Consider the following 5,589-nt stretch of genomic DNA (forward strand, 5'->3'; position numbering starts at 1 on the left):
CTACAGTCTTGGTCTCTCAAAGACAGGTTTCAAACAGTTCCTAGACTCGCCAAAATGGTACTGGTTTTGTGTTGATGAAATATGAGTCAAGATCTCATTACGGACATTTTTTTCGTCTGGAGAAATCTGTGAATTAAGATTTCGCTGCCTGCTATCGTAGATTAAGAGACTGGAATTCTAGTAATGATCTGGATAAAGGCGTTGATCACCGCTGCATACTGGTGGCTTGGCAGACTATGATTGCATACTTGTCATAAGCGCAAAGTCGATAACTGGGGGATTGTAAAGCTTTTTTTTTTATTCTTGTAAGAAGGTAAATGATAAAAATGTAGCCAAGCAAAGTAAAAAGCTGCATGCATTATAAATGTATTATATTAATTATAACATGAAGGAAAAAGCTACTTTCTTTTAGGAGGATGTAAAAATCAATGAGTTAACCAGAATGAAGCACTTGCATTCTCTACAAAGGCGAAGAGTGCGAGACATGATCGAGGTTTATAAATGGATGAAGGCCTTTAATAGCGGAGATATTCATAAGGTTATGTTGGTAAGAGAACCAGGTAGGACACGTAGTAATGGTTCAAACTGGATAAATTCAGATTCAACAGGGACGTGGGCAAAAATTGGTTTACTAACAGAGTGGTGGACGAGTGAAACAGGCTGAGCAGTCATGTGGTGAGTGCCAATACAATTGTCACATTCGAAAATAGATTAGATAAATTAATGGACAGTGATATTCGGTGGGGTTAGATTCACAGGAGCTTACGTTCAAAGGAGCTGCCTTGATGAGGCCTACCGGCATCTTGCAGACTCCCACGTTCCTATGTTCGTATGTTCTACTCGAAATTGACGCAGCCAAAGTAATGAAGAAGACCTCTATATGACCTCGTCCATATCACGGATGCCCCGTGAACGGTGTGCACACGTTGAACGTACACCTGTGCAGTGCAGCAGACACTTTCCTTAGAGCCATGTTACGTAACGCATCAGAGTAACAGTGAACAACTAGGCGAGAAAAGTGCCTCTTGACAGGACGCGTAAAGGAAGTGAGAGGCCAGCCATTGGCGGAGAAAAAGCCAGTTGCCGATAAAGTCAGCTGAGGAGCGGTAGTTTTGAATTTTCTACGGTCAAAACGTTCAATTCCTCTGGTGGCTGCAGCACTTATAAGATCACCAATCAGCGTGGCGGTCCTCGGCGAGTGTAACAATTAGGACGCCGGGCGGCAGGTGAAGGCTCTATCGGATGGATCAGGTTTTTGCGGAAGAGTATATTGCGTTGTTCTTTTTCTAATCCCTTCCAACAGTCTCTCTCTCTCACACACACACACACACACACACACACACACACACACACACACACACACACACACACACACACACACACACACACACGTCACAATATTGTATCTCGCACGCTTATCTCCTTCGTTAATTTTGTACAAACACATTCCACAGTTTTCGTTTTGCAGGACACTTCTACTACAAATTTGAATTATCTTCCCATTGGCAGGCCACTCTTGCCGCTGTCGAGCTTTTATTCAGCACAAGTCCACATCGGCCCAGCTTTAGTACGTAAAACAACGTAAAGAGTTTTATTGTGACGTTAATATTCATATACTGACTGAGTCTGAAAGTTGTTTGTCCGTCTGTTTTTTTTTATATTTTTACTTCAGAACTTTTGGCACGTTAACGCAGCCATTTAAGACCTTGTCAATCGGATGTGGACGCGATTAATTTTAGTAAGGCTTATTTAATTAAAATAAACATGCATGTAAGTTTGCAATATATTACGTTAGTCAATGTTTGACCTTCTTTATACAGATGGATGTAAACTGTGCTTGGACTAAAATATCAGTGATGTATACAAAGTGGCTTCCAACAGCTGAAATAGGTTAGTTACGTCTTGAGAATAAAATATTTATAAAGTTGTTTTCAATGCAAAATGCAATACTGAAAAGTATATCAAAATGCACTGTTTTCAAAATCGACACAGAAGAAAACGCAACTTGTGAAATTAATACGATGGTGTCTTTTATTCAGATCCGTTTCAAACGTAGGAAAACACAAGTATAAACATTCAGAAAAAAACATCATGATGTACTTACACACACACACACACACACACACACACACACACAAACACACACACAATATGTCATCAGTGTCACACACACCTATTTATGAGATTCAGAAGATAAGGTTAGGTTTTATGGTTTCTGCACCAGCAAGGGAGGAGAAGTGGTTTTTCCTTAAGAGCGCAACTTTGGGCAGAACTCATTTTTATCCCAACAATGAGAATTGCACATCTCTCAAGACCACTGATGACGGCTTTTAGTCTGAAAATGTCTATCACGCATTTTATCGATCATTCATTCTTCTGTGTAGTTAAATAACTGTTCGCCTTGACACGAATCCAAGTATCTTTTAATATTTGTCTCTACAGCAGCATTAATTTTCCGGTTTCTGAACACGACAGCGCAGAGAAATCCAAGGAGTGTATGCGTTAAACGCCTCCTGTGTCAAAGGCATAATAATCTCCTGCCTGTGTGCGTGGGTGGAATAGGCGCACCTAACAATACCATAGCCGACCCAGGATTCAGGACGTTTCCTAAGTTAAAGAAGGTAATATTATATTTGTATTTCGTAAAGAATCCTTATAACCAAAAACTAGCTAAAATTATGAGTATCTTTTTTAACACAACATTTAATAAACAACAGAACAATAATATGAAAATACGTATTTCTACAAATGTTGCCAGATTGTCGTACTCAGAGCATAGTATTTTAACGGTTTCTGACATCTAACTAGCTGCTGAAGAAACATCAGAATCTTTACCTCTTTTAACGATAACTAGCAAATAAGTTTCTGTTTTTGGAACCCAGCTTCCAAGACAGTTTGGAGGTCGGAGATAAGAATATAATCGGCTGAGTACGACAACCCGGCAAATAATCTGTGGTCGAGGCAGCAGCAACGGTATCAGATACCTAAAAATAGCATACTTTACTGCGCAAAGCAGGTGATGTCACTTTATTGTGACTTCGTGAGCTTGTCATATTTACTCTATTTATGTATATATTTCCATGGTGGCAAAAGGCTTAAATTACTAGTTTCATTTTTACTAAGTGACACGAATGTGTGTCTGGTTTATCACAAGAGAATTTCACTCTAATATGTGAATCAGACTCCACATAAATGTTACCAGTGTGTATGCTGAATGAATACAAAGATAAGCACATCCCCTTGATTTAACTCTAGGATGTCTAGTGGATCATGAATAAATAAAAACAAAATATCCAATAAGCTATCCTTCAGGCCATTACAGCTTAATGGCGCCCTAAAAACAACAGCCCTCCGCCAAGTTTGTACCCCACATTGTTAATGGTCATGTTAGTTGCGCCTATTAGTAACAATTCGTGCCAAAGGCGACGGGAAAAAAAAAAAATTACAGTCTCAGAGTACTGCGATGCTTTCACTTCCCCACAACATCGACCACCTGGAAAATTTCACATCACTATTTGTTTGCCACATTAGTTTGCGCTTTTGTACCTGCGCCACGCTTCTTCACTGAGGCGTTAAATGGTCATATAAAAGTAACATCCAGAATCGAAAACTCACTCACATGCTTCTTACTTAATACCGACGGGCTTTTATAGACTGCATAATACAACAAATCTATAGGCTTAATAAAACAAACGCTATATTTTTTTGTTTGTTTAGGACAGTAAAACACTTGTGCACCACAACCTACAAGCGCTGTCTGCTGGGATGCTGAACAGAGACACAAGAGGTAAACTGAGGAGTATTAGCCGAAAGGAAAATTGAGAGGAAGAAAGCATTACATAGGATTTATTACTAAAATGCAAGATGGCGCCTCTATAAAGCACCTTCCGCCTGCGCCAGAACGGGCTGGGCCGGGACCATGGAAGGCTCCCACCTGGAAGAGGAAGCCTTGGGCCTGACCATCAGGCCCCTACCAAGAAGATGCTCTACCGGCGCAACAGGCAACGATTGCGTAAAAAAAAAATAATAATAATAATAAATAAAATAATAAAATAAAAAATTGGCGCTTAAGATTCTTCCTATTTGTTACAAGGCTTTCCTAGAGACTTCTTGGCCATTTCCAGTTTTTCACCCTTATGGTAGTTTGACCCTATCTTCTGTACCATGAACCTAAAAGAAATACTCATTAGAATCCCTGATTGCCTCCCTCTCTGACCTTATAGGGAAAATAGTTGATGTAGGAAGCCAGAAAGTGTCTTATAATACCAACCTATGACCCCATACACCACTGCTAGTACCTACACTGAAGGTGGAGTGAAGCCCTGAGGACGCCGCTGAGCCTCAGCTTCAAGAGGGTGGAATGTAACTCCCACTGTGATGCATTGCAAATAATTTGTTAAAGGTTATAAAAAACCCTTCCTAGGCTTGCCCTAACCAGGCTAGCACGGTGGTCCAGGTTGTAATATAGTTAGTCACCATAAGACATAAGTGCACGTTAGCACCCTGACAGCACTCCTTGCATCCCAAACTCCACCACCACCACCACCACTACCACAAACATCCTCCGCCAACACCATTGTTCTATCACCCTCTACCGCACAGACCACCTATTTCGACACCATCCTACCACCATCACTGCTACCCATCCGGCCCTACAACAACACCTCCACCACCATCACTGCCCACACCGTCCCTACCACAACACCTCCACCACCATCACTGCTACACCGTCCCTACCACAACACCTTCCACACCACCATCACTGGTTAACCGTCCCTACCACTCACACTCTGCACCACCCACCATCACTGCTAAGCACCATCCCTACCACAACACCCTCCACCACCATCAATGCTACACCGTCCCTACCACAACATCTCCACCCACCATCACTGCCACACCTGTCCTACCACAACACCTCCACACTTCATCACTGCTAATATCACCAACCCCTGACCACAAAACATCAACACCATCAATGCCACTACAGCCTGGAACTCTTTACCACGAAGTTACCTCTGAAGCCAGCACCCCTGACACCAACCCTACCACAAACACAACCATCTCTCACTCATTAACCTGGGACACAAGGCAAGAGTGACATCAAAGTTATCACAGACTCTTCCCTTTAGGAGTTCCAAGAATATCCATTTATCGACCGGTCAGAATGTGGAGGATGACAGCTGCGGACTGAGCACCCAATTGCCCGGGCCGGGATTCGAAAACTATAATCGAGGATTAGTAGTTACAGAAGTAACCACTCTGGCCAAACGGTGAAGTGGCTATTTTCACTGTAGGTTACTAATAAATGAAACGTGGAAGGCGTCCGAAGCTGCATCGGCAGAGCGGCAAAATCAATCGTGCAGAGTCCAATGACCCAGTTTCCATTCCGCAACACCTGCCTTCAGTGCTGCCACAACCATGAGTCATGAACCTCGTTTATAGATGAAAGTGACACAGCAGCAGCTGCCGTTGTTGCTCTGACGCGTCTACGCTCGTTCACCAACGCGGATCCGTTATTTCGCGGGTCCTGCTCAGCTTGCCATGCTTAATTTATTTTACTGATGAAACAAGGTAACTGGAAAGCAA

This window comes from Eriocheir sinensis, chromosome 5 (assembly GCF_024679095.1).
Source record: "Eriocheir sinensis breed Jianghai 21 chromosome 5, ASM2467909v1, whole genome shotgun sequence".
In the NCBI taxonomy this organism is placed as follows: domain Eukaryota; kingdom Metazoa; phylum Arthropoda; class Malacostraca; order Decapoda; family Varunidae; genus Eriocheir; species Eriocheir sinensis.